Here is a 22,238-nt window from a genome sequence, read left to right as displayed (position 1 = left end):
GGTTCATTGGTTTGGGAGGCCACTTCCATGCAGTCAATCTGTAAAGGTGATCTGGAAAAGGATGGATGGATGATTGATAGGAAGTTGAAAGTTGCTTTTTTTGATAAAAGAGAGGAGCCAAGCTTCTGGGACAAAGCTTTTATATAACACAAATCCTGAGTTAGTCTTCTTTATCTGTCCTTGCACATTCCCAGTTAAAATGACTGTCATGTTTGTGCATGGTCTAGGATGTTTGTTTAGTGGGAGGTGAGGTCAAACTCTCATTTCCAGAGTGGACTCCTTGTGGATGAAGATTTATGGGTGGAGAGAAGTGAAGGTAAACATCCTGATAGATATGTAGAGAAAAACAGCCAAGCTGAGGCATACAAAGCTGAAAAAAAATTTTTTTAAGTCTTTTAGCACAATGGTGGAAGACTAACCAGCATCCCAGTTCCTCCCAAAGGGTCTATAGCCTCTTAGGATGCAAGTTCCCAGCAGGAAGCGTGGTCCTGGAATGGGAGCACCTGTTCTATGGGGAAGAACAGGAATTTTCAGTGTGGGGAGGAGCCAAGGGGAGAGAGAGTGGATAGCGTAGGAGTCATTGAATGGGTGTCTAGGAGAGCAGTATAAGACGAACATCAACAAATTCCACCTCAGTCTGGGCTGGCAGAGGTGGGAATGGGACCAGAGGGGGTTGTGTTCATAAGCCAGGGCTCCTATGGGGACATTTCAGCAAAAGTTACAGCCTTCACTTATCATCTCTTAGAAGAATTAGGTTTCCTTATCATTTTAGAAGAACGCTTCTAGAGTCCATTGACAGCAACTGAAATAGTAGCGGCATCCAATGTTTGCTGAAATCCTGCTTTCATTGCGGCCCAGAACATTGGGTCTAGAATGGACTCTTGGAGTTAGTTCTATGAAGTTAAGTCATAGTTGGCCCTTGGCCAGGAGAAAGAGGGGGAGGAGAGAGAGAGACAGAGAGTCGGAGGAGAGGAGGAGGAGGAGGATGAAGAGGAGGGGGGAGGGGAATGGGAAGGGGGAGGAACGGAGGAGGACGAGAGGGAATGAGAATGAACGAAGCTGGTGGAAAAAACCTCATGACACACTTGGATGGAAAATCTCTTCCCACGCACTTACACAGGTACAGGAGTCTCACCAGGACCGCCAAGAAAGTCCTGAGGTTTGATTCCCACTTAACTTCATAGAACTAACTCCAGGAGTCCGTTCTAGACCCAATGTTCTGGGCCGCAATGAAAGCAGGATTTCTGCAAACACTGGATGCCGCTACCATGTCAGTTGCTGTCAATGGACTCTAGAAGCGTTCTTCTAAAATGATAAGGAAACCTAATTCTTCTAAGAGATGATAAGTGAAGGCTGTAACTTTTGGAGAAGGGTCTTCTGATTCTTTTTCTGTTGCCATTTAGAACCAGGGCATCTCCAAAAGCTGGGTCCCCACTTTATGTCTCCAGGGCAACCCCAACTCATGGTGTTGTTTTCATTGTGGAATTAGAGAATCCTGAGGCTCAGGAGTTCTGTGACTCGGGTAAGTTGCATAGGCTTGTGTGCTCAGCTTGGCACAAGTTCAGAGCAATAATCAATAACTCCTTTTATTCATGCAACAAATATTTATTGATTGCCGACTGTGTGCCAGTCATAGTCTGCTAGGCAAGAACAATGCTTCCCAACATTTTCGATGCCACACCACATAGTGCAAGTGATAGTCTTCTATGACATAACTTTGAGATGCAGAATCTCTGTTTCCTTTCTCAGCTTTACCAAAAACCCTCTTCTGTCATCCTCATTTGGTGCAGACCATAGTGCCGAAAGAGGTTGTGGGAGTTATTAATGTGCTAGAGCCTATAAAGGTGGCAGACATGTTCAGAGCGAAAAATCTGAAGTAACCTGAATGCTCCCTTTAACAAAAGCAGATCTTGAGACAAACATTTGAGTATAATTGATTTTTTGGAGGGAGGTGTAAACAGCCCTGGAAGGGGATAGAGGCGTGATGCAGAGAACAGGCAGCCAATAAAAGATGTGTTTTTAAGCCACTTACCACTGTGGGCTCCTGGAGCTTACTTCCACAGGGAAAACTCGGAAAACCAGTGCAGAGAGCACAGCTTAGATTTGTCCCCCCAGAGGGCAAGGGAGCTGGGGTATTTATACACCAAGTCCTGCAGTTATTGGCTGAGCTGTTTCTGGCAGGTGTTAATCCTTCAGCACTTCCCTGCCACATTCCTGGCCTGTGTGGCATTCTGTAGTTCTGGAACAAGACTTCCGACACAGAAATGCAGATGCCGACCGTGGCATTTGGCCAAAGCACATGGAAATGTTTGGGTCACGGATGGATCACTGGTAGAGGCTCTGGACCCATCAAGAAGGGGAGGGGTAAAATACTTTATAACGAAAGGATAATGTAGATCTCTATGCACTGACATAGAAGTGCTCAGCTATATAATGGCTAGTGGACAGAAGCAGCACACAGAACATCACATGGAGTTAGACCCTTTGGGCAAATGACATTTCCATGTGTATAAAGAATAAGCCAGGGCTAGGCTAAAGCAAAATTTCGCTTTCTTTGGGTACAGAGTCTATGGGGTACCAAAGAATTCAGTAATCAAATAACATTTCAGTGTGATATTTTAAAAATGTCAACATTAGTACAGAAATTCTATAATGAACCAAATATCAAAATTGTACATAAAAATTCTATGATGAACAAAAATTCCAGTAAGGATCTGACCCCTTATTGCACAGCTCAGCCTCATCTGCCTCATCCTAATCCTAGCCATGTTGGATTCTGGCTCCTTAAAATTTCTGGACTTGAGCTGGAGAGGCCTTTGGGCAGACACCCGGTCTCTCTCTGCTCCTGCCCTCTAAGCGGCTCGTGCCTCCCACGTCCAGTTGTGGCCACCACTGATGTTACAGCCTGAGAAACCCAACCTATAGGTGGCAACCCCTCTGCCTGTTTCATCTGCTTCTCCCCCTCCTTGTCACCCCGGGATGACCAGGCAGAAAAACTGAAGAGTGAGGAATGCACACGAGAGAGAGCAAAGCTCAGGCCCAGTGCACTTCCCTCAGAAACAGCCTGGGCTTGTGGGCTACAAGGGCCTTGCCAGAGCAGACCAACAAAAGCCCTAGCAACTGAGGCGTTTGTCTTCCCGCCTGCTCAGCAATGGCCAGTGAGCTGCACATGTTATTTCACGGTCCTCTGGGGTGACAACCTTGGGTCAAGCCGACCTGGCCAGGCTCTGGTTGGAGCTGAGTGCCAAGTAATCAAAGCCAGCTTGTTGAAAGCAAGCCATCCTGACCCTTCTCTCCCAGACAGAATCGGACCAGAGCCAAGAGATTTCTGCTCCAGCGCATCCAGGAGTCTGCTGCTGCGAGCTTGTGCTAGCCCCTTGCCAAGTGGGATTCATTCTCAATTAATCAGAGACCAAAGACCTGGTTTTTGCATCTCCTTCCCATCGCTTAGGGTCGTGCCCACCACTCACACCTGGGGATCCCTGGAGCTGGACTTCCTTCAGGTCTTTGAAGGCAGTGAACAGAGAGATCAAAGTGCTTGACCAGGAGTATAAACTGAAGGACAGAATGCAATTCTATTTCACTCAAAGATTACAACAATGCCAAGCAGTGTTTTATTTGGGAAATGTTGGCCTACACTAGTGCGAACAAAATAATGTTTCCGTCTTGACTGAGTCATTTGGCCAAAGTATTAATTTCACAGCCAACATGCAGATGGACATGCATGACCTTCAGTTTTCTTCCACAGAAAGTGAAAGTAGAGTGACATGGTTTTGGGCCCCAGGCAGCTGGCCGTCGTGGGCTCTCTTTGTCTTGCCGCTCACTGTGACTTCATTACTGTGACTTCATTACTTCATTACCTGATACACCTGCAATGTGTGTGCGTGTGCTGGGGAGGCGGGGCGGGAGGTCTCAAAGGCAGAGAAAGGAGTGTGGAGTTCTGTGAAACCCTTGAGTATACATATCTTGTAGAAAACAGAACAGATCTGAGAAAGGCTGTTCCCCAGGATAACTTGTTACGACAATTTCCCGAAGAAATCAGACAGCACTCAGAGAGGTGGACAGAGATTTAATTGTCACACTGGTGGGCTCAGTGGGATAGCTCCCAAAAGTCTGATCCCCAAATTGCAGGAATGATAAGGTTTTATATAGTTTGTATGAGGAAGCTTGTCACCCCATCCATCATAGACTTTATTGTTTGGGAAGGGAGTCAAGGTAGCCGTGGCTACCGCTGTGGGCAAGCGGCACAGCACAGGAACTTTCCGCTCCAGCAAGCAGCAGACTCCAAGCAGCAGACTTAGCAACCTCCTGCATCAAACTGAAGGATGACCCTGTGGACCAGTGGGGCCAGAGGAGAACTGGAGGGTCTGTAGCCCTTCAGGTCCAATACCTTGGTGGCCATGGGCAAGAACACGGGTTCTGAGTTCCAGTGCTGACTGCACCCACTCCCCTGGGCTGTGCATCTTTATACAGGTGATTTTAACTCTCTGGCAGGTTCCTTATCCATGAAATGAAATATAATGTACCCACCACATCGAGTCATGGCCACCAAATGAGAACATATCTTTGACCACATTACCTGACAAGGAGGTAGAGTTTCATGATGTTGCCTTTATTCTTAATACCAGAAAAGTTTAATGATGCTAACTTTCACTCTTAATACTGGAAAAGGCCAGTCTGGAAGCTTTTCATTACATGTCAGCTCCATTTTCTTTAGGTTTCTCCAGCAAGCCCCTAAATGTGGGTCTTGGTAAAAGGCTCACAGTTAATGTTTACAAGTTAGAAAAATGTGTTCTATGTCCTAATCCAAGAAGAATGGGAGGGAGAGCAGGATTTCACCTGAAATCCCAGCTGCTTTACCACTCGTAAGTCAGTCGCCTTCTTCACTTATCCTGTCCCATCCTCTCCTTTAAGCTGGTCTGCTAAGGAAAGCACCAAATCCTACCAGGAGCACAGTAGATGGGAAATAGTCGACATCCATTTGTCTTTGGTTAAGTTATCCCAGAGGCTGATCATGAAGCTGCAGAGAATACCAGAGCTTTATTCCGGAGATGAACCCAGAAAATACTGGTAAGAAAGTGGAGAAGTGGGGGGAGGGGAGGAGAGCAGGGGGAGAGAAGAGAAGAAAAAATAATGAGCAGGTCACAGCTGTGAGCAACTGAACTCAATCCCACTGGTAATCTCTGGGCGCATGTGGGCAGTGCTGTGAAATGTGCTTTAAAATTGTCTCACCCACGAGCTGAGGAATCCAGGGATTTAGACACCAACTTCCAGCGCTCATTGTCTGAGTGCTGCACCAGGAGCTCGCATGCAAGCCCAGCATGCTCCTGTGGCCAGAGTGGCAGATGACTGTTGTAGGAAGCCATCTGGTATGGGGAAGCTGGTTCCAGGAAGACATGGGCAACACCAGCAGCTTCAGCTATGCCATCCTAGAATCACTGAAATTTCAGCTAAACCTTTATATTTGACAAAGGCTATGTATTGGACATTCAGTGATTGCCAAATCTGATGGGATAATTTAGTGTCTTTAGAGCACGGATCTTGGTCTCAAGGGCAATGTGATTTCTGCTTCTTGCTAATAAATCTGCCTTGAATGGAATATCTTTTCTTAAACATTGCTGCAGAGGTGCTCATTCCCTCTTTGATTTACCCATAGAACAAGCCAACATCCGAAGTCTGGGTTTCTGTGTGATAAGCATAGCATCAAGAGCAGCAGTTAATCTTAAGGGTTCACCAAGAACCACAGCTCTTTGGTCAAGGTGACTTGATAGTACTGGACTGACAACTAAAGACTAACTCAATGTGGTGAAGTCTGCTGATACGGGGTTATCATGACAGTGGAACTTCAAGACTCTGCTCTGGGACTTAGTGTTTTAACAATAGCTATCATTCATTGAGCTGTTTCTATGTGCCAGACACTGGGCTCAGGACTTCTCGCCTTTATTATGTCAAGAGTCAAGTGGTGTTATCCTTGTTTTACAGATGAGGATATGTAGGCACAGAGAAACTAAGGAACTTGCCCAAGGTCATAAAATCAATAAGTAGCAATACAGTTGAACTCAGGTCTTAGACTTCAGAACCCATACTTTTAACCACTACCACTAGAGTCCTATTATTTATGTACAGATCTTCTTTTTAATCCTTAACTGCTATGCCCAGCAGAATAGTGGCAGACTGGCTCCCAAGTGGCTGAAGGTGATGGGGGCGGGGGCAGAGAGACTAGCTTTTATTTGTAGCACCTGCCAATTTGTGCAGTGTAAGTACTCCATCATAGACAATTTCAACCTAACAAAGGCTTAACAACAAGTTTACAAAATTCCTGAATATTTAACAGTTGGTTATCACAAGCTGGTTTGAACCAGCTATAATACCCAGCACACCTCTATTGATGCCATACTCCCAAAGATCTTAATTATCAAGATTTCTAGGAAATATTGTTGGATTTGTACCATGCCTAACCATTCCATTCATCAATCTTGTCCCAGCACTCTAGAATGATTAAGGAGATGCAACATTCATTCATTCAACAAACATGAGTGTGGAAGAAGAATGAGGGGTGTGGAGGTGATTAAGGCACAGTTCTGATCTGTCATAGATTTAGCTCCCTAGACAAAGATTTGAGTGACTTACTAGGAAGTAACAGGAACACTTGTAGGTTGGGGAAAGAGAGTGGGCCAGTGTGGGTATCCAACCAAGTATCCTAGAGGGTGCCTTTGAGTCAGGCCTATTAGGGGAACTCTGGAAAGAAGGCAGGGTACACTCTCAGCATGTTGATGGGGGAGGGGGTGGGAACCCAAGGTTAGTATTTAAACTTCCTACCCTTACCCATTAGTCATTACCTAAGTGTTGTCCCCTGAAGGACATGCATTTTCTGGTACTTTCAGCTCTCCTCTTGTATAGGCACAGCTGGTTTCTGCAGCCCCATCAAATAACAAGTGAAGGCTGATGGGAAAAGGCACATCTGGAACCCAAGTACCTGAAAACAGTCAAGGGGTCTGAGGATGTGGAGCCTGAACTCCTACTTTCCAATCATTCACTCAATTAGCATTTACTGAGTAGCTGCCTTGTGCTGGGCATTCCCTGGGATTCAGGGGCTAGAAAGATAAGCACAAACACCCAGATTCCTGTTCTCCTGAGATAAATGACTTAAGGAAAAGTATAGGGTCATGGGAGGGTGTATATGAAGCTAGACTGAAAATGAAAGTACCCCTCTCAGTTTGACAGGGAGACTCGGCTTTTTCTGTGCATTATGAAATAGTGTGCAGGTAAATGGCTAGTTCTAATTTGTCTTTATTTCCCCCCCAGACACTTGAAGGTGTCTGCAAAAACTGTAAGTAACACAAAACCACAAATTGCTTATTCTGATTAAAAGTTCATGGAATATACATAACTCCCCCAAATTATGTTGTTGTAATTATTGCTATCCCAAGCTCTGCACATAACTCTAATCATTTATAACTATCCAATATACACTTATTCATGTAAATAACAGAAATAATTGGGAAAAATTCCACACTTTTTACTACTATGAAGACTATAGGTTCTAAAGTCTGTGTGAAAACTTGACTGGATTACCTAATTAGCTGTGTATTCTTGGGTAAATAGTTTAATCTCTCTGTGTGTCTTACTTTCTTCATACTTGCATAGAGAAATAGTACTGACCTACTGTGAAGATTCTTTCATGAGGAATAAAGGGATATAAAATTATGTTTTCAAACTGCTTAGTATAATCTCTGGGTACTGCTAAACACTACACTTAAACACTTATATTTAAGGTAGCTGTAACTTATATTATTGGATATTATATTTGACATGAAAGGATATCTTTGATACTTTTTAAGTGAAAAAGTGAGTTTATGCATAAAATAGTGTGAATAGATGTTCTCCAGCTTCAGTCTCAGAATTCTATACCTTTAAAATTGTAGGACTCAAGGATCATTTTTTAAAATCATGGGTTGAAAATATTTATTAATTTAATTAAAGCAGCATTACATGTCAACATACTGCCTTAACTCAGGCTACCTCACTGTAACAAAGTACCATAGCCTGAGTGCTGATAAATAACAGAAATTTATTTCTCACAGTTCTGGAATCTGGAAATCTGAGATCAGGATGCCAGCATGCTTGGGTTCTGGTGAGAACACTTTTCTGTGTTACAGACTTCTGACTTCTTGTTGTATCCTCACATGTCAGAAAGACTAAACACCTTTGGGATCTCTTTTATAGGGGGAACTAATCCCATTCATGAGGGTTTCACCTTCATGACCTCATTATCGCCCATATCCTAATACCCTTGCCATGAAGATTAGGATTTCATACATAAATTTGAGAAGATACATTCTGTCCATAACTCATCTATACCATATTTTTATGAAAAAAACACTATATTCTGGATCAAGAAATAACTAAAAAAATAGTTTTATTATCTCTTATTTTAGCAGATCTTTTTAATGTTGGTCTTAGTTGAAAATAACCACATTGTCTTATTTGTTTTTTATCCCATATGTTGTGATGTATTGTTTTAGCTGTAGTATATGAAAAAAAATCTAGCTTCACACAGATGGAAAAGGAGAATTTTTTCAGCTTTATTGAGGTATAATTGACAAATAAAATTATAATATATTTAAAGTGTATACAGTGCAATGATTTTTTTGGCTTTTTCTTTTTAAAAAACTATTTATTTATAAATAGTTGTTCAACAATTTACATAATTGTTCATTTTTGCACAATGTTTGCTTTCTTTTCTCAGATGTATTACCCATAGAATTTCCACCACCAATTCACCCATGCATCATCACCATAGTCCCTTGTGTAAGAACACATTCTCTCCCCTGTTTTGATCCCGCTACCTACCCCTCCCCTGCAGAGTGTCTTTGATTAATAGTTACCTGTTAACTTTGTTTTTTAGTTTATTATATTTTTTTGGAAAAGGAGACTTTTAATAGCCTTTTTAGGTAATTTTGAAATTATACCAAAATTCAACAATTAAAGCTTTATTGCAATATGAAATATTAATTGCAATATGAAATCCAAAAAGAGATCAGTCAACTTTTTATAGTGGATTATAGTAAAATCAATTGGTCTTTATTGTGTTTTATCCAGTTGTGATTTTGTAACAACATACTATATACAGCAATCATTTGGAAAACATTAGTTTACTGTGTTCTGAAATCTTTCACATATTGATAGGTTTCATTCCACAATACCAAAGGTCACGTTAGTTGATATCAACTTTGAGCTCATCAGAAAAGTCTTGAAGCATAGGAAAACTGTCAGCACACAGTGAAAGATCTAGGTTTTCCAAAATTCCAATTTTTGTCCAAAAAGTAAAAATTGTCTTTGGCAACAAATACTATCAATTATTTTCCTGGAAATGAGAGGACACTTCATTAATTTTTAAGAAACTGTCTGCCAAATACTCGAGAATGAAACCAAAACTATTCTGTCATACTTTCAAGCAAAAACAGTTTTCCATGGAAAATGTGGCTAGTTTGGCTGGCAACTTAAATGATTGGGCAAAAGATTTTCCTTCAGACAATCTTCATATGCAAACAGGCAGCAGAAGTGCTTTGTATAGACTTTCCATTCCATCACAAAGAACATTGGAAAAAATGTTTTCTTAAGGGTAAAAATTTAATAAAATTAATCATTTGCAATGCTTTATCTGGGAGAATCTTTAGAAAAATCCAGTTTCACTTTTTTAAAGAACATGACACTGATACACATTGGTACCACTACCTTGATTTGTGCTAAGGCACTAACCCAATTGCTTTTGCAACATCAATGCAAATAATACAGTGAAAAAGGCAAATAATGTGCTAGTACTATGATGAAAATAACTTCAACCCAAGGACTCTTGAAACAGATCTCAGGACCTTAAGGTTTGGTCTGAAAATCACACTTGAGAAGTGCTGGCTTAGAAGAATCATTGAAGCATTTATTTTGAGGAAGAGGCATGTGAAACTAGGGACAATAGTGGTGGTGGTGTGGGAGGTAGTAGGTTTTTTTACTTCTGACTTAATTGTAGTTTTTACATTAATCATGTTATCAAAAATAAAAGGTATTACCATCTTAGTACAAGTATTTAAGGGACTTTCATTTTGATCTCTGATCCTATTTATCCATTTGAGAAATGGCTATCTCCTCCTTTAGGGGGGCCATGAAAGGAGTGGTTCTCAGATTTGGAAGGGGCATTAGACTTGATCTCTCTCCCACAACAAAGCTGTGGGAAGTTCAGTGGATGTGACAAAGACCCCACGTAGGGGAGGCAGTCTACAATTCAGAAGACAGTCTTCACCAGAACTTGAACATGCAGGGACCCAGTCTTGGAACTGTGAGAAATAAATTACTGTTGTTTATAAGCCACATGGGCTGTAGTGTTTTATGGCAATTGAACGGAATAAGACAGTCATGCTAGGCAGCCAATTGGGGCCACAAGTTCTGATGCACAAATAGAGCTGAGAACTGGAGGGCTGGTCTGCAGCAAGATCAGGAGAATGAAGGACAGAAAGAAAGAAGCATTCCCCAAGAACCCAGAGGGAAAGAGTATAAAGAGCCAATTTGATTTCTGCCAACTTTCCAATTCCCAGTACCATATCTTATAAGGAATTTTCTAGTCTTAAATGAGTAGGCACCCAAATGAATTCTTGCCCTAGGGGCCCACAAGATACCTAACTTCTCATAATTACTTTTCCTTTATTCAAGTTAGTGCAAGTGAGTTTGTTTTTGCCAATCAAATGATCCCTGATTAAGACAGTTCTTCCAGGAGAGGTGAGGGAGAGTCAGCAGTGGAGAGAACCAAGAGTGCTTCTCCCTAGGGAAGTGCAGAGCAGAGTGAGGCTTACAGGGTATTTTGAGAAGTAGCTTGTTTGTGTTCTGTATTCACCCACACATAGAACATGGGGCTCTGGGACAAGATCAGAAAGCCAGAGTATAAGTTACGGTCTACCAGGTGCTAACCTGAGGCCCTGGGCATGCTCCTTAGACTCCAGAGATCTCACTATTTAGGCTGTGACTTAGGACAACACTCTGAGGGGGCGTGTCTTAGTGCCTGATGCATAGGAAGGGCTCAGGGTTTGTCAGCATGATGTTTCACCATGGTGGGGAGAGGACTGGTGAGAGCCACAGTTCTAGCAGGACCATATCATTGAAGGTGCATGGACCAAGCATAGGAGTTTTATCTAGAAAAACTATGGGAAACTTACTGAATTTTAACCAAAGAAGTGGTCTGATCAGATTACTAAAGGGGCTTTTAATCAGAGGGACTTTGTGTCCCTTCCACGTCCACCTTCTAAACATACCTGGTAACATTTGGCAGTGTCTGAAGACACTGTTGGTTGTTAAAACTGGGGAGGGGATACTATTGGTACCTAGTGGTTGGAGTCCAGGGATGCAGCTAACCACCATATAACTCATAGAACAAAGGCACACAAAAAGCAATTATCTACCTAAAACGTAAATAGTGCCAAGGTTGAGAAAGCCTAGATTAATGTATTGGAAAGAAGAGAAATTAACCACTTCCCATACTGGACCCCAGTCTCCACATCTGTCAAAAGATGAACTGAAAGTGTAAAGTGATTTGTTCCTTCCATAGGAATCTGCATTTCCTTCTGCTGCACTTGACCCTGTCTGGCTCTGGTCCTCTGAGCCTTTCATTACAATCCTCATGGAGTCGGGGAGGTTTTATAAGAACATGAGTTCAGGATTCAGGCTCCTCCTCCCCCAGGGGATGAAATTCTTGGCACCATCCCTTTGCAGCTATGAGATCCCAAGCAATTTTCTTTGCCTGGCTGAATCTGTTTCTCCATCCATAGAACAGCACTGAAAATAGCGCCTCCCTCAGATCAGAGCTGTGAGAATTTGAAAAGCCTTTATCCAGCACCTGGCTGCCATAGGTGCTCCATCAGATTGGTCACAGAATGTGAGATTGAGAAACACAGGGAAACTTGTAAGAAATGCAGTTGGTTGCTGTTCAAATGTATTCTTTCTGGAAGTCTATGACAACCTCCATCCATCAGAGGGACTCGAGGGACAAACACACTCCTTTGGATATTTGCTGAACTAATCAGGACAGGAGCAAGGAACCCTCAGTGTAGGCTCACAAACTCAGTGCCTCAGGGACTGGTGAGGTGATGGTAGGCCACAATGGTAATCAGCAACTTAATTAATTACAAAACTGAATGGGACCTGAGACAGCGAAACAAGAAATGCTTCCTTCAGAGAGGCTGGATGACTGCCTCAGGAGATTAAGTACTGGACTCAAATTCCAGTTCTGCCATGAACTTAGGCAAGATATTACTTTAAAGCCTCTGTGCCTCAATTCCCCAGCTGTAGAAATAAAGACATGGCGATAATAATAATATCTACCTCGAAGGTTTGCTCTGAAAATTCAGTGCACAAACATCAGCACCTGGCACAGATTAGGAATTAAGGGTGTCATAGTTTTCAGCTGCTGTTACCATTCTTAGAATAAGAGCAAATTATCTCATCAGCCTGGGTTTTGAGTATAGCCTGGGAACTTGTTAGAATGTGAACAGTGAACACTTTGGCTCCATCTGCCAAACCAGAAACTCTACATTTACTAGTTGTGTAACCTCAGTTGGAAAAATCAACCTAAGCCAGTGATCCCTCGTCTATAAAATGGGGACTGTAATATCATCTACCCTGTTTTCTGTTTAGTTCTCTGGGGTGATATTGGTCTCCTGTCAATTTCTAGACTACCTCAGGACCTTTGCACCTGCTGTTCCTTCTGCCTAGAAGGCTTACCTCTTGGCTCTCCCCATGACTGATGTATGTTACTGTTTAGGCTTTACCTTAAATGTCACTATTTAGAGTTCTTCAGAAACCTTTCCCTACCACCCCATCCATCCCCCATTACTCCATGACACTAAACACTATATATTTCTTTCCTGTTGCTAATCATAATCTACGACTATTTTTTTTTTCTGAGTCTATTTGCTGCCTGTTGTCTTCCCTATCAGTATCTAAGCCCTACGAGGTCTTTCTGTATGACGTCTGGGCAAACAGTGGGTTCTCCAGAAACATTTATAGAAGCAATGAATGAGTGGGTCGTATAATGTTTATAGAATGCTAATCACGGTACTGGACTCATGGTGAAGACCCCATAATAAAAACAGTATGTAATATCTTTACAAAATAGAAAATCATGCAGGCCTGAGTCATGTGGCTGTAGACATTACCTTTACAAATGGCTCCTTGAGCAATGTAGAGGCTAACACTGGTCCTTCCATCCACAGCTCGTGCCTGTGTGACCCTCTAGACTAATCATGCACCAAGGTTATGCCGAAGAGGTCGCCTCATTAATATATGGAAATACCTGTCATGTTGCTATCACCCAGCCCAAGCCATCATGTGCTCCGAATTGGTTTCTGCCATTTTATAAAACACAACATACATTTGTTAACTTTTCTAACAGTAAACACCACCTGCAAAGTACCTTTAATATTTAATGTAACTATAAATTGTTTTGAAAATAAATCCAGCCATGTGGAAAAGTAGCAGAAGGGACAGGAAACAATCCAGGAAGCTGTCCTGGTGGGACAGACCAGCCTCCACAGAGACTGAGGCCTCAGAAGGTGATTCTGTTCTCCCCCAGGCACTTCAGTGCCCTGAACTTAGCACTTCACTGGGCCCCTGGCCAATGCATCTTCGCCTCTGTGCTTTTAATTCCTGATATAGCTTCCTTGGTGCCACAGAGGATGTGGTGACTAGTCTATAAGGCCCCTTTCAACCAGAACCAACCAGGGATAGAGCTGGTCAGCCAACAGAAACCAAGGCTCCAGGACAGGGTTGGGAAGCATGATTAGCAGCGAGTTCTTTTGGCCAAACCAGGGGCTAGTGCCCTGCATTTTAATTGGCTTGGTTTTTTTCTCCTTCCTGTCTAAACTTCTGTCTTTATATTCATTGGAATAGCATAGGGTTTCTGAAGGATTATTAAACCATTTTTTTGTATCCCTCATAAGTAAAATTGGGATACTATCTACTATATCTAATAATATCTACTCCTTGCATTAGGTAATTTGCATGGATGAGTACATGTAAAGTAGTTTGAGCAGTGCCCACCATGCATTTGTGGTGACTGTGACAAGCTCTTTGTGCAGTCCCCTCACATGGCCCCTTCCCTCCCACTCCAGCTGTGCTGACCTCCTGGAGCTGGTACTCACTGCTTCCTCCCCCACCCAGGCTTTGTATCAGCTGTGTCCTCTTCCAGGAGCACTTTTCCTTCCTTTACTTTGTTGGCTTAACTTCTGTTTCTCTCAGCAATCAGTTCAACCAACTGAAATGTTAAACTTTTGGGGAAAAAAAGGCAAGCTCTCTCCTCTATGCATTGCACATTATTGTGGAGACTGAAGGACTCCCCAGGACCCCCAAAGTTCTTGTTCTAAAAAGATTCAGGAAAAAGAAAAATATCGGATGGTTTCACTTATAGCAGGAATATAGGGGAACCCAACAAGACATCAGTGTAAAAAAATAATAACAGTACAAAACACAACAAAGCAAAAACGGACAATTATAAATCAGAGACATCCTGCAGGGGAGGAGGAGGGAGAGGGATCAGAGGGAGGGAGGGAGGAGCACAGGGGACTGCAGTGATGGTGCACGGGTGCATTGGGGAAGGAAATTTTATGGGGACTACACCTGAGGGGGTAGGGGGAAGCAAATATTGTTTAAAAATGAACAATGATGTAAAAAATAAAAAAAATTAATGTTAAAAATATGTCTCAAAAAATAAAATTCTTTGGACACATTAGAAAAAAAATAAAAAATAAAATAAAATGGTTCTGCCATCTGTCACATACAGACAAAGCATACTTTTAGAATGAAAGAACTTTAATAGAACAGTGTGCATAAAGAGAGAAAAGAAGGTACAATACTTTCCCAATGAAACACCCAAAATTACCCATCCCCTATGGGTAAATGCCCAGACAAACAGGGGTGATGGGAAGTAAGGCTGCTGAGCTCCAAAAGCTTGCCACAAACATAAGGCACCTTCCAGCAGGAAACCATAGGAAAGGACCAGAAAGGGCCAGGTAAGTCTGGGATGAAAGGAGCAAAATAAAAGTAGAAATCAAGATAAAGTCTGCCATTGTCAACATTCCCATTTGTCTCTCCCCCTATGTATTTTTTTCACATCCCTGATGCCCAACTCCAAAGCTGGAAACAAGCAGGCCTTCTTCTTCACATGTCTCCATCCATGTGCCTCTTCCACCTCTCCTCTCCAACGTTCTTCAACTTCTCCCTGCTCAATTCCACCCTTCCTTATGAGGGGCAGGGAACCTGGAAACTCCCCCTTTCCTGGGGACCACCCTGTTACAGTTCTACTTGTTTAAAATAATTTTTTCTCTACCTTGATCCTGATTCTATCCAATAGTACAGAAAAATACTATTCCAAACTAAATCTATTTCCAATCCATTTTACCTATTTTTGCATAAACTCCAAGGGCAGTTGGCTTTGTAGGAATACACCATGTGGGATTAGAGTAAGCTCTCAATAGACTGTCCCTGCAGGCTTCAGGATCAAGGCCACAGTTTTACTAAGCTCCATCTGAGATTTTCTCTTCTCAAGTTCCCAAGCCTTTTTTCGGGGGGTTTCCAGCCCTGTTAATGGATGCAAGCTTCCCCCAACTTCATTGGAGGTCTTTGGACCCTACAAGCAAAGTGGCAGGATTTCATTTTTTTGACTCAGTTCAAATTCAACTAGAAAAATTTCAATCAAAGCCATGTAATAAAACATATTTGTAATTCTCTGGTTTAAGGAGAGACAAAAATTCTGTATTGAGATTATGCAAAGACAGACACATTGCCATAAATACTAAAATCATTACCACTTTTTTTCATATTATGTTATCAAGGAGAGAGAGAAAATGAAAACTTAAGTTAGTCCTGTTCACAAAAATGCAATTTAACATGCAGCAGATTCTGATCTACTCAAAGAAGGGAAAGATTTTCCTTGAGTCAATATAAAACAAAAATGACAAAAAAGTATTATATTATACAAAAATTTATAAAAAAAAACTTGTTCATCTCCAATAGCATATTCAATCCTATGTAGAAAATAAAGACACGGAACTTTGTTCCACATTATAACTTAACAGTATTATAGAACAATCAAAATTGATAAAATTCACATATCAGATATTAAAAGTTTTCATATAAATGTTAGAATACCAGTGTTAACATTACATCTATCTATCTATCGATGGATTGATTGATAATGTCAAAGTTAAATATTTCTCCCAAGCAACAGTGCTTCCAATTAAGTTCCAGTTTGTCAGGTAAATACCAAGTAGGTTCAATTCTTCTAATGTCTTTCCCATGAGGAAAGGGAGAAATTTTGTGGTGTGTCTCAGGAGACCTACTGAGTTTCCACAAAATTTCCTCTAATCAATCAAATAAAAGAATAGCAAATTTTTCCTTCTGGGAAGCTTTGTCATCAAACCAGAACTGTTTATTTTGATCCCATAACTGGACTTTTTTAACTTTCAAAAAGTTCTTAAATTTCCCAACTCCCATTTCACCCAATATTATAAAACTCTATGTCAAGATAAAGTTGATACAGGCTAGAGTCGATACAGGCTTAAGTGCATGTGTTTTGAACCAATCCATTAAATTTCAAATTACTCTCCATTATACTTCTGAGTTCAACATTTCTATCGGTACCATGTGTGCCAGAATATCTGTGTATAGACCCAAAAGGAAGGCATACAACATATAGACATCGACAGCTCCCTTAGCTGTCATGTAACTGACATGGAATATCTTATAGAACTTCAGGTTTACTCATATGCCCCTACCACCCCCTAAAAAAAACCTGCCAAAAATCGAAGTTGAAAAAAAAATCTAAAGTTAAAAGCCAAAATCAAGACTGAGGTTTCTCTTTTCAATGTATCAAAATCAAACTCCTAAAAACTGTGGCATGTTGCCAGCAGAAGTCACATGGTTTCAGTTGTCATATCAAAACACACCCAAGACTTTGGAAATAGGAAGGAAGATGTCAGTCAGAGCAATTACAAGGGAGGCTCATGGCCTTGTTTATCATCTCAAGGTTTTCAGTATTCAAGCCTTCATATTACAAGTCAATCCTGGGGTATCCTGTGCAGAAGCTGAAAGAGCAAAATCAAATTAACTTTCAATCAAAAGGAGTCATTGCCTTACTTCTGCTAGCCCCCAAGCATGCAATCCTGGGATTTCCTGGAACAGAGCTAAAAGAGCCAATTCAAAATCAAAGTACAAATCAAGTCACCAGAACCAGGGAGGGATGACAACACAGGTATCAAAACCGCGTGCTGCTGCCTTTATGAAAAAACATGTCATAAGGGGCCACCTACCAAGAGGTTCTGGACTATATTTCTGTTGCCCCAGAGAGCTTTACTTGCCAGATACAGTTCTTTCCAAAATAGACCTTCCTCTGTAGGAAGTAGAGTCTTAGAATCTTTGTCATTCAGCAGCAAACAAATCCAAGAATTCAAATGGCAAATATGTCCCACACAACTGTTGTAGATAAAATTTCCCAGTAGCGAACTCCTTCAAACCTAATACATACAGATAAAAACTCCTTAATTTTTCTGATCAAGATTTAGCAAAACCGTTACTCCAAATACCCATTGGGGGGCCAAAAACAATGACCAGTTTACCTCTTAATCTCAAAGCTCCTTCTAACTTAGATTCCAGTCATGAATTTGCTAATTTAAACCATGGCTGAGCTTTGTTGGCATGCTAAATCCCCTGAGGCAGAGATCACAAATAAAAGCCTAAAGTCACAGAACTGAAATTATGCTAACGAAAAATGGCACAAAAGGAAATGAAAAAAATCATTAAAACCTTAAGTTCCAGAGCAACCTGCCATCAAATGCCATCTTGGAAACAGACTTAGAAGAAAGAGCAGACACCATATTTGATCTGGCCTTGTGATTTCAACTTCTGCCATCTTTTGAGTAAAATTGTTGATTGATACAACAATGCTTCTCCTGCTTGGAGAGGAAATTTCCCCCTCTAAATTTCTTTAATCTTAAACAAAACTTATAGATACAAGGGTTAAAACTAACAGTGGGGAAATAGCAGGCTAGGGAGGAAGAAGCGTACCACACCTAGCAGAGGAATCTGCCCAGACATACCTAGCACAGGCTGCACATACACACTATGTAAGTAATGATATGTTTTCTTTAAACTAAAAACTCTGGCTTTGAACTGAGATTCCTGCCCCGATAGTGCCTGAATGAGTGGTGGACATTGATGCCATCGGATATACCAGGGTCAAGATGTAACAGGGTGGTCCCCAGGAAAGGGGGAGTTTCCCTGCCCCACCCAAGGAAGGGTGGAGCTGAGCAGGAAGAGAAGCGGCAGAAGAGACTGAGGAAGGAAGCAGGATGGAGCCAGGAGACATGTGAAGAAACTGTGCTTGTCTTTTGGTCGTGGACTGGGTGACACAGATGTGGGTGAGACCCGTGGGGAGGTGACAATGGCAGCTTTTATCTTGATGTTGATTTTGCTCTTTTCCTTCCGGGCTTGTCTGGTTGTTTCTGACCCTTTTCTGTGGGTCCCCACTGGAAGATGCTTTAGACTTGTGGCAGGCTTTGGGGCCTTGCTCTGCGCCATTCCCATATGGATGGACTTTTACCCACGAGGGGACGGGTAACTTTGGGTGCTTCATTTAGAAACTAGACTCTTTGCCTTACCTGTATTGTTTTCTAGTTTTATTAAAGTTCCTTCCCATTAAAGTCTCATGTTTTGTGTTGATGTGGCGGATGGCAGAACCCATCTAGAATAGGCAGGTTTGCGGGGTTTGGGCTGCCCATCTCCCTGTCCTATAACAAAGATAATCAAGAAGCTGATAACGAACTGTGGGGGTTGTATGTGATATCAGCTATTGTTGCAGAAATAAATTCTACCCTTTTACCCAGGCAAGGGAAGAACAAGCAGTGCTTCAGGAATGGTGAGGTCAGGAGAAACTTTGTTACTCAGGCATGAAGTCTCAAACCTGGGCAGTCCTGTAAGGTCTGAGCAGTAGTCTAAAGACAAAGAGTTTCTTTTATACACAACCACTTTACATTGATAAAATTGGTTAGTTAGCATACAAATTCTTGACACAGGAAAAGGGGAAGGATACAGATCTTCCATGATGGCCTGGGAGATCAAGCAAACTAGCAGGCTGCCAGACCTTGTTTAGATATGCTTATTAAGGAAGCAAACTTGTTATTTACTTTACATTTCCAGGTCTATGACTCTTTAACAGGGAAAGATTTCCTTTTCTTAGCAGTTCCCTTTCACTATGATAGGAAGCTGTTTGCTTATGATTAACTGTTTTTATTTTACTCATTAAAAAAAAAAGCCAGCTTGGGCCTCCCCAGTGGCTCAGCGGTTGAGAGCTGGGTTGCAAAGCTGCCCGCAGCCTCTGCAGCACAGGTTCTATCCCGGCCACCGGGTGAGGGTCCCACATGGTTCACAGACCTCTCCTGCCACCCGCTGCTCCACTCAGCAGTGTACTTCGTCAGTCTGTCTGTTCTGCTCCCTGCTCTGGCTCTGGTGAATTCTCTCACCCTCCCGCGCTTCTGACTGTACCCAGTGCTTGTATAAATAAATAAATAAATCTTAAAAAAAAAAAAAAAAAAAAAAAGGCCAGCTTGAGACCGGCCCTTCCATTCCCACACACTGGTGGCCATGGGAGAACCGCCTCTACTTTCTCTCAGATCCCGTGGCCACAGGAGAACAATCTCTCGGGGTGCTGTGCCTTCCAGTCATTCAGATTAGTGGCCAGCAATCTGAAAAATAAAAGTGCTTATAGATTCAGTTTCTGCCATTGCTTATTGACTTGTTGGTCGTGACAGGCAGCAGAATTAGGCCTATTCCCAGTAACTTGCCTTCTTGTTCGCACATCTCTCTGCTCCATGTGTCTCCTCCAAGTTTCTTCTCCAAGACTCTTCAGCTTTTCCTTCCCACTACTGAAGGGTGGGGAAGGAGACATGGAACCTCCCCTTTTCACAGAGATTACTCTCTAACAACAGGCTCTAACTAAATGTTGGAAACGAAGGTAGGAATTCTCCGTCGAACCCACACACCAGGCCATCTGCCCGCTTGGGACTGGGGCCAGAAGACTGGGATCATGGCCCCAGCACAGCCATACGCTGGGCACAGAGGGACTGAACACTGGCCTAGAGGAAGGGCAGATAAAACCGTTATTGTCCATTACAGTGAGGTGTGTGCCCTCGGACAGGGTCCCAGAACCCACGTGAAGATCCACTGTGGTGACTAGTTAGGCAGTGTGAGTTCAGACATGGCTAGAAGGATGAGGGCTAGTGATGCAGGGGGCATTTAAAAAAAATCCGAGAGCCACCTAACTTTAGTTAGAGTGTGTATAGTGGCATCTGGAAGGGTACATGACAACAATGGTACAATACACCATATGATAGAACGCAGCCACAAGTCTATGATATAACCTAGTTTATATCTGATATATGATAAATGATATAATCCATAAAGGTGGATGATTTTGTGCGGTCTGATACAATGGTATTCAGTTCAGAGGGAGACTGCTTTGCGTGTAAAAGGGGAGTCCAAGTCTCTCAATTTGCACTTTTAAATAGATACACAAATGTAATACTGGTATTAATACTATTAATTTGTAAAGGGGTATTAAGAGGAGAAAGATCTCTTCAGAGTGCTATGCCTTCCAGTCATTCAGCTCTACTACCCTTCTGGTCAAATTCAAAGCTAATTGTTATCACATCTCCCGGCTGTCTTGATATTTCTGACCATAATGAGGGTGCCCCTGTAAATATCTGCATAGTCTATTCACTTGGTTCTTGATTTCCCAATGACCATACTCCTCTATATGAGAAAGTTGGGTCCCTTACCAAGAGAGTCATAATACCACTGAGTTATCTGAATGGGATGAGCATATACATGCAGCCACACGAGCAGTTTGCTCTGCTCTGCTTGTCGGTGTGCTCTTAGGCATCCCAAACTAGCCAGCTTCATGAGACTGTAACAGACTCTAACTATTTAATAGGGTGGTCCCGAGGAAAAGGGGAGGTTCCAGGTTCCCTGCCCACCTAAGGAAGGGTAAAGAGCAGGGAGGAGAGAAGAAGCTGGAAAGGAGACCGAGATGGAGGAAGCAGGGCGGAGAGCAAGAAGGAGACCTGGAGGTGGCACATGGAGAGAGAAACACGTGAAGGAGCTGCACTTGCTTCTTGACCCTGGGATGGTTGAAAAAGATGTGGGTGAGAGACCTGTGGGGAGGTTAACAATGGCAGAATTTATCTTGATTTGATTTTGCTCTTTTCCTTCAGATTTGACTGGCTGTTTCTGCCCCTTCCCTATATGTCCCCACCAAAAGGTCTGTTAGACTTGTGGCAGGCTTTTGGTCTCAGTGGCCCTGCTTTGGGCCAACCCTGTTTGACTGGACATTTACCTGCAAGAGGATGGGTAACTTTGGGTGCTGTATTTGGAAACTATATTCTTCCCCCTTTTCTTTGTTGCACACTAATTGTATTAAAGTTCCTTTCCGTTGAAGGTTTTTCACACTAGAGTATGTTTTGTCTTGATGCGGTGGATGGCAGAACCTATTTTCTTTTCTTTCTTTCTTTTTTTTTTTTAAGATTTATTTATTTATTTATACAAGAACCGGGGTACAGGCCAGAATCGTGAGAGGGTGAGAGGTTTCACCAGAGACAGAGTGGGGAACAGAACAGGCAGACTGACGAAATACACTGCTGAGGGGAGCAGCAGGCGCGACAGGAGAGGTCTGCTTCGCCATGGGGGACCCTCGCCAGCCGGCCGGGATTAAACCCATGCTGCAGAGGCTGTGGACAGCTTCTCAGTGCGGCGCTCAACCACCTGCACCACCAGGGGAGGCCAGAACCTATTTTAGAATGGGTAGGTTTGGGGGTTCTGGGGTGCACCCTCCCTGTCCTGTAACAAGACTTCTTGGTTTTCATTCCCAAAGGGAGAAAATGGCAATAAATGGCGCCTCAAGATCCTCAAACCAAAAACCTACAACATGAACCTCCAATGTCTGTTCACCCTAGATTTCTCCAACTTTTACCAAGTCCTTATGCTGACCCAGAAAAGTGTTGTCCAACAGCTCATTCATTGCTTGTAATAAAACCAAGAAAAAGTGGGGAAAAGCACTGCTTGTCTGAGTCATTTTGCTTGTCCATGGACCCCTGTGCAGACATGCTTATTTGTCGTCCCAAGACCAAGCTGGTAGAAAGGCTGATCTT

At 42.4% G+C, this 22,238-nt stretch overlaps 1 long non-coding RNA gene across 1 annotated transcript; it reads left to right on the top strand.

Moving 5' to 3' along the window:
- The first annotated feature begins 1,494 nt into the window (after window positions 1–1,494).
- On the top strand, window positions 1,495–22,129 carry LOC129145847 (uncharacterized). The gene is made up of 3 exons (XR_008551950.1): window positions 1,495–1,522; window positions 4,915–5,070; window positions 21,962–22,129. It is a non-coding gene; the product is annotated as an uncharacterized LOC129145847 (long non-coding RNA).
- The last annotated feature ends 109 nt before the right edge of the window (window positions 22,130–22,238 follow it).

Source organism: Talpa occidentalis, unplaced genomic scaffold (genome assembly GCF_014898055.3).
Source record: "Talpa occidentalis isolate TD23 unplaced genomic scaffold, MPIMG_talOcc4v2.1 talOcc4.10, whole genome shotgun sequence".
In the NCBI taxonomy this organism is placed as follows: Eukaryota; Metazoa; Chordata; class Mammalia; order Eulipotyphla; family Talpidae; genus Talpa; species Talpa occidentalis.
This window is presented reverse-complemented; position numbering and strand designations above follow the sequence as displayed.